Raw genomic sequence first — 16590 nt, 5'->3', positions numbered from 1 at the left:
ATGTTATTTGGGTGAAGCGTAATATATTAATGGGCTGTAGAAAGAAGATTTATATTTTAAAACCTTCACGCAAATCTAATATCATTTTAAATGTCATTGTCTGAAGTATAATATAGAAATAAATTTTGTCTTTAATATTTGCATTTATAAGTGGCCCGATGACTACTCAAATGTCTCCTAGAGTAGTCATTAACAAGATAAAGTATATTTTGCATTGACAGTAGAAATGAATTCTTTTTGTATGAGTCAACCCAACAGAAATATTTTAAAAAAGATGGTATTTGTTCCATCTGTTAAATGTCTCTTAAAGTCTTAATTGATTATTTTTCTTGAAACAACATGTAAATAGCTAGGAAATATATACAATAGAGAATAATAGATGATCCCCAGAGTAAATACAGGGCTATAATTTACTTGAAGGGCTCCTCAGAAAAACGCGGCTTCAGTGGACGTGAATGAATGAATGTGTTTTGTAAAACAAAGTTCTGATGAAAAGTAGAAGAAAAAATTTAACTAACCATAATGAAAAGTAATGTTGGAGTCTAGGAGCGTGCTTACCTATGTATTTATTCTATGGTAGTCTATTGTTGTAATATATACTTTTAAACGTTTAGTTTTTAAAGTTTTATAAAACATTTAAGTTAAAATGTTAAGTTTGACCAGTTAATGATTTAGTTTTCTTTTAAATGGAGTTAATGAAAGGGTATTGCAATTCTCACAGATGTCAGTAAATTATAAAACACAAGAATTTAATTTCAGGTCACGAAGTTCATAAAAGAATCTTGCCTGTTGTGGACATTACAGTCTGAAAGCAGTGTACAGCATAAAGATGAGGCCCTTGAGAGGAGAGGGCCTGCTAACTTAATGCTGCTCTCCAGTTAGCTGCTAAGAGGGCAACAGTCTTTTATGCTCAATTCTCCAGTGCCACTGATGTTACTGCTCCCTAGGGAAGAGAGTTCTTTTTCAAAATCTGCCCCATCTACACTTACAGCCTTTTAACCTGAGGACAGAAGACTTTTCCATCCTTTTTTATCTTATAGCATGGGATGGGTGAGTAAAAAGGAGTCCCCATTGTCATGCATGGGGAGTTTTCCCTCTCAGTTGTTCCACCAAAAAAGGGAGATATGGGAGTTGGCTTTGCTGCACCAGCAGAAGGATCAGTCAGGTTTGGCCGCATTTTTCCAGGCAACTCAAAAGATCCTTGATTTCCCCCAGTCCCTGTGGGATGAGTGAGAAACGAAGGACATCTGCTGAGTAACGCTTGGTGACCTCAGCAACACCAATCTCCTTGGTTCAGTAGATATTTACTGCTAGGATACGCGTTTCAGCTGTCCCCAAAATGCTCCCTCGGCCTGTGAGAGTGGAGGCTTCAAAGATAGGTCTGCTAGCTCAGGAGGGTGATATTTCAGCTAGGTCTTCAGACTGTGGGCTTGAAGACGATCAGGGCCGTGTCAGAGACAGACAGCAGCAGCTGTGTAGGTGAGAGATGCAGGACTGCTAGGTGCAGCCATTTGAGCTCACCGTCGGGCGAGGGAGGAGATGATGCTGCATCTGGAAATGGATGAGACTGCTGGGGGAAAGCTGCCTCCACCTCATGGAGCAGTGAAGAAGCGAGTTAGCAATGTGCACGCTACTTAAAGTTGTAGCTGCATCCCCTTGGGACTTGTACCAGAGTCAACTTTAACATTCTGTAACTCAGAACAGCTGCAGCAGCAGCAGCTGGGTTGCCAAGTGCCCCGTGCCTTGCTCGAGGTTGGACCTACAGGCCGCTTCATCCGCTGCATTAGTGTAGCACTCAGGCTAGGCAGATTTGGGGTTTGACTTGAAATTGCCACACAGTTATGCCTTTTGTTTCCAGAGGGAAGTGTAAGGGACCCAGAGAACCAGATTTCCAACATCTCTGCTGCCAAACGTGAGGAAATGACAGGAAGGTGACACACGACCACAGAATCAGAGCTGTGTTGCTAGAGGGCTTCTGCACTGGTACCACTTAACCTGTCGGCGCAGTTTGAGAAGTTTATAACCATTGTAAGATCAAAAGGGAATTCAGCCATAACTTTCACTTTTCTTAGCCATTTGCTCTTAGTAATGTTTTTAAATTTTTAATTTACGAATCTTTTTAAAAGAAAGAAATGAGTGGTTTAAATTTACCCTGTTAAATGTTGGTGAAAGTATTACAGCTCTCATTGACGTCAGTGACATGATATTACCAGTTTGTTCTCTGCCACATCTTACAGAGGAGTAAGCTGGTAAGTATATATTATATATATTTATATATAATGTAAATAGATTGACTTGTTACACCTATAATATGTTGAAATTGGTTTTTAAAAGGTGATGTAAATAGTGGTTTCCTTAATGAAAAATACATATTTTGTATTGTTCTAATGCAAAGGAAAAAGAAAAAACGAAACCTTTTAATCTTTTTTGTTATGTATATTCCATGTATAAGTGTAAATATGATCACATAGGTTTAAAAACTTTTGCATGTATGTATACAGTTGCAAGTCTGGAAGAATGTATAGAAAAATACTTTTATTTAAAGTTGTGATTACCTGCTGCATGAAAAGTGCATGGGGGACCCTGTGCATCTGTGCGTTGGCAAAAATGTCTTAACAAGTCAGGTCAGTTCAAAACACAACAGTATTCCACTTCTGGACATGACTTCTGCTGTGGTATTTTAGCTTTGTGAAAGAATGTGCTTCAAATCAAAAGGGTCTGGGGAAAAAAAAAAAAAAATGCAAACCTACTTTTAAAACATGAAGTACTCATACAACTGTAATCAGTCATGTAAGTTCAGGATTCCATTCTGCGTAACAGATATTGTACCGGGACTATTCCGTTGCTGTAAAACAAAGGAATATTGATTTTCATTGTCATACATAAGGATTTGGGATTTTACCACAACCAATTTTATTGTGATGTGTTTTCAGTAATTTATCTAACTGGTCTCATTTTTTTATTAGAAATTAATTTCCTCATGTGATGTCACAAAACTGTACATACTGCAGTGTGAAGTTTTTTTAAATCTTTCAGTGTTTACTTCCTGCAGAAGATTTGAATAAATGAGAAAAATGCATTGTCTCGATGGTTTTAAAATCTGCTTTATTTCATGGGTCATGTTGTTATCAGAATGCTACTGGGCTCTTTGCATCAGTGCTATTAATATACATTTACAACAACAAACATATCTCAAGATGCTTAGGGGGGGCACACTTTTCAGCAAGGCCACTGACTGGAAACACATCCATGGAGCTGGAAATGAAGCTCTTAAATCAGATTAGGAGCTTTACTTTACAAAGCGCTCTATTATGTTTTATCCAGGTACCGTTCTCCTTATTAACCTGAAATCGGCAACCATAAACTGGAAACCTTTAAATGAGAATTTTCATGTGAAAATTTGTTTAAGCAAATGTTGAAACTTCTTCAGATTGCCTGGGCCGGGCAGAAAAGGTGTGCTTTCCAATTAAAATCTGCTTTGGCCCACATCACAGAAAGGACTTTTCAGTTGTGTTAATCTTCAGTTCTTAAACAAACGTAGAAAAATGAACATAACTTGTCTGTGGAGACTGTACAAAGATTCAGCAGTGTATTTCTGTCATATAGTGCTGCTTTTAAGTTGGGTTATGACACTAGCACATTTGGTAGGTTGCAACAATGGTGTAAGTGGTGCTTCTCCAGAGAATTTTTATTTGAGGATACGTAGGCACACTGTCCAGAATTGTATAGTTGCAAGCAAGCATTTGGGTCATGACTGCCTTAGATAACAATAACAGCGATTTTCACAGATCATCCTTTGCTTTCTCATCTCTTCGGACAGAGATAAACATGCATTGGGTTCTTTGGGAGCTTTCTGGCGAGTATAAATCGTAATCCATAAATTTAATCTAAAAACAATAATTCCAACTCCATAGAATTCGGGTAGGTTTTCATAAGGTATATGGCTGAGCATTTTGATTCATTGGTATCAGAGATGGAATAGGATTCAGATACGGGCTGTCTTTAGGATCTGTTTGGATGTGTTGTCTTAAAGTATGTGGGAAGTGGCTACAGCACAGGCATGCTGGAGTTCAAGAAGTGTTTAGACAATGCTCTTAGACATAGGGTTGATTCTGGAAGTGGTCCTGCATGCAGCCAGGAGTTTAACTTGATGATCTTTGTGGGTCCCTTCTAACTCAGGCTATACATGAACCTATGTATAATGCCACCAGGGATATTCAGCTGTGCTTTGGAGTGAAAAGATCCTTTCACCTACCTTCTGCTTAGCCTCTCTGTGAGTAGCCTTGCACCTATTTCAGAGATGAATGGCTAAGCCAAAATACAGCCACAACAAAATGCAGTATGCCTAAGGAGCCAATCTAGTCTTCTAATAGCAGTGCAGCTGGGAAGTAATTTCTGAAATACATGTGTCCTCGCTGGCTTACTTCATTTAATTTTGATTCTATCAATCAAATAAAAACAATGTGTCTTTATTTCTTATGAAGATGTCCTAGGGCAGTTTCCTTGGGGCACCTGAATATCACCTTTTTCTTTTTTTTTTTTTTCATTACTCTGGATGAGTTCAGGCTCTTATAATTTCAATATGCTTATTCAGGATGTACCGTTAACACCACATAAACCTTGTTTTATGTCTACCAGAACAAACAGGCCTGTGGAGCTGAACGTATGGTATGCTAAACAGCTTTGGAGTGATGAGAATGTTGAATGGGTGTAAATATTCTAAGAGGAACCTCACTCCAAGTGAGCATTCACAACATTTGCGTAGTGATTCATAATAAACTGCTCAAAAATGCCTCAAACCGCCAGTGAACTTTTGCAGGCAGACCCATGATTGTGCAGAATCTTCTTGATCTTTGAATGCACAACAGGTGCATGTGATGTTGACAATTTATCACAAAACAGCCTCTGAATAAAGAAATGAAAGTTTTTGCTTCAGAGATTTAAAAATGAGGGGAAAAAAAGTAGCAACCTGCTTGCACAGGATTCAGCAGTCCTATCTAATGCTCCTCAGTGAAACTTGCATTGTGGGCACCAAGGATGGGTGCTGAAGTTCAGTAAGACCTGGTGCTGGGTCCTGCACTTTGGCCATAACAACCCCAGGTGACACTACAAGCTTGGGGTAGAGTGACTGGATGACTGTGCAGAAGAAAAGGACCTGGGTTGGTTGATGCTCAGCTGAACATGAGCCAGCAATGTGCCCAGGCGGCCAAGAAGGCCAATGGCATCCTGGGTTGTAGCAGAAATAGTGCTGCCAGTAGAAGCAGGTAAGTGATCATCCCTCTCTACTCAGCACTGGTGAGGCTGCACCTCGAGTACTGTCTTCAGTTCTGGGCTCCTCACTGCAAGAAAAGACACTTGAGACCAGGGTGCATGTCCAGAGAAGGGCAGTGAAACTGGTGAGGGGTCTGGAGCACAGGCCTTAAGAGGAGCACCTGAGGGAACGGGGATTGAGAGAGTCTGACTGAGAGATTCTGGAAAAGAAGAGGCTGAGGGGAGACATTATTGCTATCTACAGCTATTGAAAGGAGGTTGTGGTGAGGTGGGGGATCGGCCTCTTCTCCCATTAAACTAGAAGGAATAGTCTCAAGTTGTTCCAGGGAAGGTTCGGGTTGGATATTAGGATAATTTTCTCTAAAAGAGTGGCCAGGAACTGGAACGGGCTGAACAAGGTGGTGGTTAAGTTACTGTCCCTGGAGGTGTTCAAGAAACATGTCAATGTGGTACTAAAGGACGTGGTTTAGTGGGTGAAGTATTGGTGGTAGCTGGATGGTTGAACTGGATGATCTTGGTGGTCTTTTCCAACCTTGGTGATTCTATGATTCTATGACTCGGATAGTAGATTATATGCAGATCTGTGCATTGTGGAAACCTGTATCAGCAGAAAAACTTTTTGTGGTGGTAATACAAATAGACGTTTACAAATAAAACTGAAGCAAATGGTTCTTGATTGACCTTAAACATAATCAAGAAACATGGGATTTTTGAAACTGAAGAATACCATGAAAATATTTTTTCTGTATAGCGCTGCTCATCATGTTAGAGACGTGTAACACACCTGTGGGAATGTCTGTAGGGACTCAATATGCGCCTTTAGCAGTGGCTAAGACATGCAGGTGATAACTGTCAATAGGATTTTATTTTCTTTTGATTATCAGAGTGTCTGAGAGGGAGCATGGCACAGACTCAGGGCATAAAAATCCTCTCTGCTGGTAAATATCAATGCAGCTAATGAAGGAGCATATGCTGATCTGAGCTCACACAGCCCACTTTGCTTTTGCTTTTTAAGGGCTGCCTCCTCTTAACGAATAATGAGATTTTTCACTTTTTCCAGATTACTTTTCTGATTAACCTACTCAGAATGTAACTGAATGCAAAACAAACATCATTGGTTTGCTGCTGTGCCCTTTAGATAAGTGTGATGCCTGCCACTTTTACCACAATTAAACTCAGCATGTGCTTTTGGTGCATCTCTTCCTTTGGAGACATGGAAAAATAGCTCCCTGTCCTACTCTCTAAGCTAGATGAGGCTCTATCACCCCAGCCTTTACTGCAGCTGGTGTTAGTTACACCTTTGCATGCTAAGAAACTGAAAATTTCTGTTCAGACCTCAAAGGTAACTTAGAACTTATGTAGAATCATAGAATTACTTGAGTTGGAAGGGACCTTTAAAGGCTCTCTAGTCCAACTCTGCAATGAATAGGAACACCTACAGCTTGATTGGGTTGCTCAGAGCCCTGTCCAGCCTGATCTTGGATGTTTCTGAGGATGGGGCATCCACCACCTCTCTGAGGAACCTGCTCCAGTGCCTTACCAACCTTATTGTAAAAAACTTCTTCTTAATGCCCAATCCAAATCTCCTCTCTTTTAGTTTGAAACCATTTCCCCTTGTCCTATCACAACAGTCCCTCCTTTAGGTTCTGAGAGGTCATTATCAGGTCACCTCAGAACCTTTTCAAGGCTGAATAGCCCCAGCTCTCTCAGCCTGACCTCATAAAGGTGTTCTATCCCTTAGAACATTTTTGTGGCCCCTCATCTGGATGCATTCCAGGTCTGTGTCTCTCCTGTACTGAGAACTCCACATCTAGATACAGTACTCCAGGTGAGGTTTCACCAGCACAGAGCAGAGGGGCAGGATCACCTCCCTTGATCTGCTGACCATGCCTCTTTTGAAGCAGCCCAGGATACAGTTGGCTTTCCAGACTGTGAGAGCACATTGCTGGCTCATGTCTAGCTTCCCATCCGCCAGTACCCCCAAGACCTTTTCAGCAGGGCAGTGCTCCACCTTTACATTGCCAAGCTTGAACTGATAGCAGGGGTTGCCACAACCCAGGTGCAAGACCTTGCACTTGGATTTGTTGAATCTCATGAGATTCACCTGGGCATGAGACTGTCTTAGTCTCTCTGGATCGAATCCTGTCCCTCAGCCATGTCAGCTACACCACAGAGCTTGGTATCATCCACAAGCTTGCTGAGAGTGCACTCGATCCCACTATTGATATCACTGACAAAAATGGTAAAGAGCACTGGTGCCATTACCAACCCCTGAGGGATACCATTTGTCACTGATCTCCATCTGGACCTACATTTCTGAGTATGATCTCAACCAGTTCTTCGTCCATCAAATTGTTTACCCATCAAATCCACATCTTTCCAATTTGGGAGAGAAGGATATTGTTGGGTTATATGTCAAAGGCCTTAATTAAAGTCCAGACAGATGACATCAGTGGCTCTTCACTTGTCCACTAACATAGTTATGCCATCATAGAAGGCCACTAGGTTGGTCAGGTAGGACTTGCCCTTGGTGAAGCCATGTTGATTATTCCATATCACCTCCCTCTCTTTCATTTGCCTTGGTATAGCTTTCAGGAGGATCTGTTCCATGTACTTCATTGGCACATGGGTGACACTGACGGGTAAGTAGTTCCATGGGTCATCTTTTCCACCCTTCTTAAAAATGATTGTGTTATTGCCTTTTTCAGGGGATCTTACCTGGTCGCCATAACTTTTCAAATATCATCAAGATTGGCTTGAAAACTATGTCATCCAGTTTCTTCAGGACTTTGGGATGCATCTCATTAAGATCTGTAGACTTATGGATGTTCAGGTTCCTCAGGTGGCTGTGAACCTGATCTTCACTTACAGCGAAAGGGGCACTGCACCCCCAGTTCCCATCTTCTTAACCATCCACTCAAGGACTGTGTGTAGAACAGTTGCTATTGAAGACTGAGGCAGAAAAGTTGTTGATATCTCAGCCTTCTCTTTGTCTGTTGTTACCGACCTGTCTGTGTTGCACTGCGGGGGTATGGCCTCCTGGACTTTCCTTTTCTGGTTGATGTACCTATAGAAGCCCTTCTTATTCTTCTTTGCACCTCTTGTCAAGTCCAGTTCCAGCTGGGCCTTGATCTTCCTGATCCCATCCCTATACAGTTTAGCAACATCACTATACTTCTCCCAGGTTACCTGTCCTGCTTCTACTGCCTGTTTGTTTTCTTCTTGCTCTCCAGTTTGACCAGCAAGTTGCAGTTTAGCCATACCAGACTCTTGCCTTCCTTTCATGACATCCTGTACCTGAGGATGAGAGCTCTTCTGCCCTAAGAAAAGTGTCCTTAAAGATCTGCCAGCTCTGCTCCGCTCCCTTGTCCTTGAGGACAGATTCCCAGGGGAAACTGCAAAACAGCTGTGGTTGCCACTGGGACACTGACACCTCCATTCTGTTGCCATCAATTCTTTGTCTACACGTTTGTAGACAAAAGATAATACCACTGTATTACAAGCAAAATACCATTGTTTTACAAACTCTGCCAGACTGGAACCCACACTTAAGTCTCACTGCCAGTACCAAGGAGGACAGTGAGAGGTGAACAAGCTATTTTGGAGCTGCTTGTTCTGGTTCTTGGCCAGTCATATGCCATTACTTGGGAGAAGCTTTCCCAAGAGTTTCTGAAGGAAGGAAGTTCCACCAATACTTTGGCCATTAGAATATTGCAATTTTTTTTTTCCCCAAAATGTTTTATTCCTATTTGGTTCTGAAGAATAACCCTTGTTTTCTTTTAAGAAATCTGTGTAAGTTTCACATGCCTTACAGGTACTCTGCACACGAGTTGCCTTTGGTCACGCAGGAAGTCTGTGTTGCTTCACTTGCTGTGCACTGTTGAATGTGTCTGCAGAATTGTCCTGTATGTGTGCTGTGGCAAAGCACAAACTGCCCATCTCGTGGGCCGCTGTTAATGCAAGGAGAGGGGGAAGAAAGAGAGGAAAGAGGTTAGCAAGCTATAACGATGTTATTCCCAAGGGCCTTTTATGTTCAAATCCCACACCCCATCAGTGTGGTTGCAGAGAGGAAATCTTTATCAGCATCTGAAGCAAGAATTGGATAAATCCAGGAAACAAAAGCCTCACGTATCTATTCGTGCCATAGGTAATAAACTATTTGTAGTCCAGTTTCACTGCTTACATCTTAAAACATATGGAAGCATTTTACTTACTTCCTGGTAGAAAACACAAATTTGGCTTTGCCTTATATTTTGTTGTACAGAAGTACAAAAGGCTGTTTGGTTGGTCTGAAAGTAGGAAACTCTAAAAGAAATTAGTTTAGCTAATCCCTGCATGTAGTAATTCTTTCTCTCATACTAGCAAATGTTAACTTTCGTGCTATTTTTTCCCTTCCTCTTCCCTACTATTTTCAGTCCTTTCATCTTATTTTTAAACTATCTAGTCACCCAGTCATCACTTATGAATGGCAGAAAAGGCAAGGGGAAAAAGTATATATATTTTTAGACAAAAACCTGCTTTGAAATATGCACTTGTCTAAGGTACTACTGTATAACTATGCTGAGTATTGCATCCTGCTCTCTCCTACTGACAGCATCCACCCAAGGCATTGTGTAATTCCTGTGCAGTAAGAGAGGTGATGACCTGTAACAACATCTACCCCCAGTATCTTTCCTTGCCTTTAGAATGCTGCTTACTGTGGCAGAAAGAAGCAAAGTGCAAGTGACAACGCCAGTTGGTTTGTATTTTTTTCCACCAAAAATGTTGGGATTTAAAAGTGACACACAATAAAAGGTACAAGGATGGAATAAGAGAGAGTAGGGCTATGAAGAACGAGAAAGAGGGAGTCACTTGTTATTTTTCTTTGAACGTGTCCTCAGCACAATCTAGCTAGCTGCCTGTGGCCTGCTCCCGTGCTGTGCCACCACTTGTTCCCAGAGGACACAGCAGCGGTGTGGGCAGTGGTTGCTCCCCGTGGGCCAGGTGCTGCTGTGTGTATGAGAGGTGATGCAGAGAGCTGCAGGCTGCTGGCGGCCACTTGCTGCTCACAAAGCCTCAGCAGCTGCTAAGGGATCAAGAAGGCACTAAAATCCTATGCTGAAAAACGTGAACAGCCCAAGAGCCATCCCAGATTTCTTCACGGCATAGGTTTGCAGTCATTAATTTAAAAGCAAAAGGAATAATGGTCTAGAAGCGGACAGCAGCTATTGTGCTGAATCTTTCAAGCTTTCATCACAGGTCTAAGGATAAATCCCAGTTACATAAATAGATGACTTTTCTTTTTATATCCAGTGGCTTCCGTGGATTTTTTTTCATTGTTGATCTCCCACATCTGCTTAGCACTTGAAAACTTCATTCACTTTGGTAAGAAAGGCATTATTGCCATCTTCTTGTCATCTTTGTTTTTCTTCTTACATAAACACTGATGCTGTGCTCACGCTAGAAAAAGACAGCTCAGCATCCCCTGTTTGATTTCAAACTACGTCTGTAATGTGCCACAGCTCTGTGTGCAGAAAGTCTCCTGAACAAGACCAGGAACCTCCTGCTTGGAACAGAAGCCTCCTCTGACCCGGCTGCAGGCTGCCCGTTGCCATTGGAGTGATGTGGGATACCGAGCGCTGTGTACATTTCTGCCTAGTTCAGTTCTTATATCTCTCAGTTTGGATCAAGGGGATACAGAGATTTTTGGCAGTACAAACACAGCATAGGCTGCAATAGTAGCAGCTGGCTTCCAGACATTCACGATCTTTATGTTACCCTGCATAAAAGGCAAAGCTGTGCCAGTTGCCACTCTCTGAGCATATGCCCAGTTAGCCCAAAGCAAACATGATTGCTCTGGAGCTGTTTGTTTTGATGTGGGATGTGACTACCTGCAATGTGGACCATGCTTTGCAGGAAACCAGAGGACTCAGTGTACGAGGTCAAACTCTTGAGTAGTGTAGCAACATCTGCATCTACAGGGCAGAGTAGAGCCTTTTTATCTCTGAGCAGCTGTGCTCACCATTTGGAGTTTGCTCACTTCCTCTGCTTGGTGCACTGTTAGATTTTTCTGGACTGGGAGCCACGAAGAAAAGAATTGGATGAACAAGAATGGCACTTGTGGGGATAAATCCAGTCCCTGGAGCGAGCACCCCAATCAGAAGGTAGTGAAGAAAAAAGCTTCAACTTCTGTCAAGAAAGCTGTCAGGACCAGGAGACAATTAGAGCAGTATCTTGGTCAAAGAAGGAGCATTTGGAAAGATGTTCTATGTCTTTTTTAGATGGCATGCAAATTCCTGTTCTGGTAGGTCTCATATGGGATCTGGCAGCAGCTAAATGAGGCACCAAGAAGGGGCCACAATAGATGAGTTCTGCTGGCTACTGCTGCTTGGTGTGGTGGAATGTCCACAGTGCCAGCTGAGTAGACGGTAGCATCCTGAGCCCTGAGGGAATGATGCCAGGGTTTGGCATGCTGAAAAAGTCCAGGGTAAAATGGAGCTGCAGGATAAGTGATGTGGTACCAGGATGCCTTGCCATAGCTTCTGAGCAAGGATGTTACAGAGTCAAAAAGATACAGCTCCTGTAAAAACCTAAATTCCTATTTACTGATTTTTTTTTTCTTTTTTCTGTAGCAGAAATTACAGCTGCTACATCACTCTTTTCTCAAGGTCAGCAGCCATCACTGAATTCTTTTTGCCATGAGCAAGGGTCACTGGGTAGTTCTTACTACAGTATTGGGAAATAAAGAGAAGGAGTAATCTAAATCAGGCTGAGTCTGCATTCTGTCAAGACTGGCAGCATTAACTGCCACCATCCTCACCAGGAGAGGAGGGGCAGTCACCAAACTGATTCACAACTCACAGGTTTGTGTTGTAATTGACTGTAGGTTTTCATTAGATTTCATGTGGACATATGGTCATGTTGAGAGTTCTCTGTTAAGCAGGCCTAAAAAGACTTTTCCTTGTTTTAGGGAGAGTTTAGTGCTAGTGGAGTTGTATGTGGACCTAAGATAAACAAGAGGATATTAATTGCCCTACATCAAGTTTTGTTGTGTTAGAATGCACAGCTTGTGATTTGGCCCTGTTGCACAGAATACCTAAATGTGAAGATTCTCGTCGATTGGGAAAATCCCTAGGTGTGATGGAAGTGCTGTGCTCTGGTAACCTGTCAGAAATGTCTTTGCAAGCGAAGGATCACAGAGCACAAGGCAAACTCCAAACTCCACAGCTCCTGTCTCTTTTGCTTCCTGTCTCTGCAGCACTTATTTAAACTGCACTCTGCAACTCTTCCTTTGCTTTGGTCATCTCACCCAGGATCCTGGAGTAAAAGTAGGTTAAAATGTGCAGGCAAGAAAAATATTTTGAAAATACAACTCAATTACAAGGCACTAAATGAGCAAGTTTAAAAGCTAGTGAGGATAAAGAAAATGTTCAGTAACCGAGAGAGTATCTGAGGTGGAAGCAGGGTAGCAGCAGTGATTTTTACCTGAAACCCAAGGAAGCTGACCCCAGGCATGCAGCTGCATTGCAGATATAACCCCTAATAGGCTTGGACAAGCAAATAAGACCTTGCAGCAGTGAAAGAGCCCTATTGTGATTGTATCAGCTTGTGGGAGCTTGATGTCTGTTTTTTCTCAGCTTGGCTACACCTTACTGCGTTTTCCCCAGCCATAAAGCTCTTTCACTTAGGCTTAGTTCCAGTGCTCAAGATTTCAGTGTATTTTTAGCACGCTGTTTGTTTATTATCTGCCATACATTTCTTATATCTACAGAAGGGCATGTTAAACATGGGGCCTTCTGTCTAGAATAGGTTTTGTTAAATAACACAGTCAGTGCTTTTGTGCTTTCTGATAACATAGGGTGGGGAAACTTTCCTAGGAAGAATAAAAAAGAAGAAAATCTCTAAATTTGGCTGTGTCTCCAGCTAATCCAAAATGCTTGATATTTATTTGCTATATAAGGAATTTCAGTACACAGAATTACTTCAGTGTTTGTTTCTGTGGAGAGCAATGTGAATGAGCATGTGTCCATACAACACATGCAGAAGGCTGGTACAATGACTCATGTAGACAAAGGAAAAAGGAAGGAAGCTTACAATGCAAGGGCTGATATTTAAAACAGCAGGGGTACACAATGAGCATTCTTGTAGAGTGGCCATTATTTATTAAATACAGAGTGATTGGAGCTATGCAAAATGAAACGAGACATGCTTCAAGGAATTCGCAGCCTATTAGAAACTCAGAAACAACATTGGAAGCACATAAAGTACATTAAGTGCTGGTACAAGTTAGCAGTAGCGAAGGAATCTGGCTGAGGTCATTGTTGAAAAGTATTGTGAAAGGAAAAAGTTCAGAGGAGGAGGGGGGAAGTCATCTGAGGTGAAATTCTTTGGAAGATTGAAGTGGACCTGGCACCAGTTCCTCTGCGTGGGGTGGATTTTATCCCTGACATTGGAGAAAGATGACTTCCCATCTGAAGTGGCTGTCAGGGAGAGGAGGGCAAAGGGGAAGCAGGTTGAACTGGTGAGAAAGGGCGTATGGCAGGACTTGTGGGTGATTTTTGAAGGCATCAGAAGAAAAGAGAAGGTAGAAGGGGAAGAGGGGAAAATATGCATACATGGAACTACAAATTGACTGACCTTGCCTTGGAGCTAGTCAAGAAACACTGTTTACTGGTGATGCTGAGATGATTCTCAGGAGTTCTTTCTCAGCTCATTTTCAACTTTCAGTACCTTCTGAAATTTGGTAAATTGTAAATAAAGTACAAATAAAGAAGGAGAAAGATTCATTTAAATGATAAATTCGCTACTCAAGTATTGGCATTCCTTATTTCTAGAGGAGGGATGTTGTATGTTAACTTGAAACAAGAATGCTTATCTATAGTCTGTGCCATGGAGGTGATTTGAAAAGGGGCCTTTCAGTGTGGGGTTGCCCCGTAACCCCTTGAATAAACATCCAGTGAACTCAGGCATAAACATGGGGAAAGAAAAACCTGAAGATTGCTGAAATATGAGAACAAAATACTTTCTTTAATACATAAATAATTCTAAAATATGTATTGCAGTGTTTGAGCACCGTTGGATAAAAGGTCTCATGTTCTTGGAAATGCTTCTGGTGCCCAGGCCAGCTGACAGCTAGGGTATTTAGGTATTTGCACAGATAGGCAGGCAGAGCAGTACGCGGCGATACAGACAGGCCTTGAGAGTTGAGCAGAGAAGTGAATGTCATCTGGATCTGACAAATGAGCAGTAGCGAGGTAAAATCAGGAAAGGCTACGTGAAGCAAGCTGACTCCAAGTCCCTGAGTGCTCCGTTTGTTTATACTGTGCTGCTTTTAGCTAGCAGAGATGTGTCGTCTGGTGTGTGGGTGGTCCCTGCACTGTAACCCAAGGCTAGCTCTTGCTTAGTGCTGACACTGCCATCTCATTGCTGCAAATGGAAAAAAAAAAAAAAAAAAAATGTAATGAGACTTTCTACCAGTGAATTTTGGGGAATTTTCATAATTTCTGGTTGCAAGGGACAAGAAAATCACAAAATGCAGCTGGCACAGTTGTTGGCAGGCTGTCAATCCAACCATGGTTTTACACAGAGCCTGATGAAGTAGATGACCTCAGCATCTATATAACTTGTGAATGGACCTATACATGCTTCCTTTCTTTCTATAGTACAGTGTGCTCACTGCATCTACTCAACATATAGCAGAGCCAAGCAGCTACAGGTAACAGATGAGCCTCACAACAACTGAACTGTTGTTCACTACAACAGAGAAAAGGAGGAGGCTGGTATTTCTTCAGGTCTTCAGGCCATATATTTCAGGAAAAAAATTCTTTGTTCTTTTTCAACTGACCTAAGAACCCCTTCTGGCCTTGGTTTTGTGAAGCTATGAATCCTTAGCTTTTGCTTTTCACCCTGAAGGGTTGTTTCTTTTGGGTATGAACTTTGATTCTTTGCTGTAATTTAAGCAGTGTTGGTAACACCTCACCTCTGCAGACTGACCTTGCTTTCTTTGTAATGGAGAATACTGAGACTTAGACTATGTAAGTGCATTTAGATATGATGGTTGGGACTAGATGATCTTAATGGTCTTTTCCAATCTTAATGATTCCATGATCCTATACAAATTTGGGTAAATTGCATGTTGTTCTTCAGGTATTATATTAATTCAGTGAAATTAACCATCTTGACAAAAAAAAAACGTGCTTTTACCAGATGTCTCTCACAGGCTTCTTACACATTTTCCAGGGATGCTCAGAATCCCTATGGCCCCAAGTAGAAAAATGTAAGATGTAGAGGGACAGTCTCTAATGAGTATTCATGTTTTATGAGTAAAAGATACAGGAATACTTGATGAAAGGAAATATTTTGAAACAATTTAGATTTAATTGTATGCCAGATGACTTTTCACCTGTTTAACACACTAGCTAATGTAAATATATCTTCTATGTTTCTCCTCAGCAAATTCTGTTTAGAACATCCTACACAGACCTGGAAACACAGTGCTGCACTTGGGGGAGAAAAATTGCATCTGTGGACTCCTGTCCCTGCCAGATTACAAGAGTTTATTACTCTTAGGGGAAAGCTTAATAGTCTGTTAATTGAGAAGACAGAAGATCTTTTACACTTGGCTGCACACTATTATTAGGAGCATTGCAATAAAGGGAGCAAAGCTTATCCTACATATTCAAGCAAAGTTTTGCAAAATAGGATAGTGATGCATTATCCATGCTATGGTGACGCGGTTCTCTTCAGAGTACAAAAGGCCTCGTGGTAATAAAAGCATTGATTACAGTCAGGGTTCTGTTGTGTGAGGACCAATGCTATGAGAAGAGCTGTGGTGGTTCTCATGCTTCTGACTTTATCCACAGAGTTGTAACTCTCTTACACCATGGTGGTGTAAAGTTAGGCCTAACTTTCACAGAATTACCAATTTATCCAAAATCTTGCTGCTCTTTAAACTTTGAATCCAGACTGTTTGTAGTTTGGAGTGAAAGCTGAGTTCCTTAAAGGCACGAAACAATTTGTTCCAAGGTTTTGTCGCTTTGTGTGCAAAACTGCTGCTGCTGTTCAGTGTGATCTGATGTTACCATGATTCACACGTAGTAGCACTGGTACCATGACAACTCCAAATTCAGCCATGCTTGTGAATCTCAATCTCTTTTATAATTCTCTCTCTTTTTTTTTTTTTAATGTACGGTGTCATTCTGAATTGCTTTTTATGCCAGCTGTTACTGCCTCAAATGGAAGAAAGCATGCTTAGCGTTAAGCCTTCCCTGTCTTATATTTTTATACTGAAGTAAAGCATGGTGCTGTAAGCAACAAATGATTTAATATACTCTATAGTCA

At 41.6% G+C, this 16590-nt stretch overlaps 1 long non-coding RNA gene across 1 annotated transcript; it reads left to right on the top strand.

Annotated features, from left to right (window-relative positions):
• Positions 1-5940: 5940 nt before the first annotated feature.
• On the top strand, positions 5941-16180 carry LOC116242072 (uncharacterized). Its single transcript, XR_004169651.2, has 3 exons — positions 5941-7099; positions 7860-7913; positions 15703-16180. It is a non-coding gene; the product is annotated as an uncharacterized LOC116242072 (long non-coding RNA).
• Positions 16181-16590: the final 410 nt, after the last annotated feature.

The sequence above is a fragment of the Phasianus colchicus genome, chromosome 1, assembly GCF_987193195.1.
Source record: "Phasianus colchicus chromosome 1, bPhaCol1.hap1.1, whole genome shotgun sequence".
In the NCBI taxonomy this organism is placed as follows: Eukaryota; Metazoa; Chordata; class Aves; order Galliformes; family Phasianidae; genus Phasianus; species Phasianus colchicus.
Note: the sequence above shows the minus strand (reverse complement) of the source record. Positions and strands in the feature narration are given on the sequence as shown.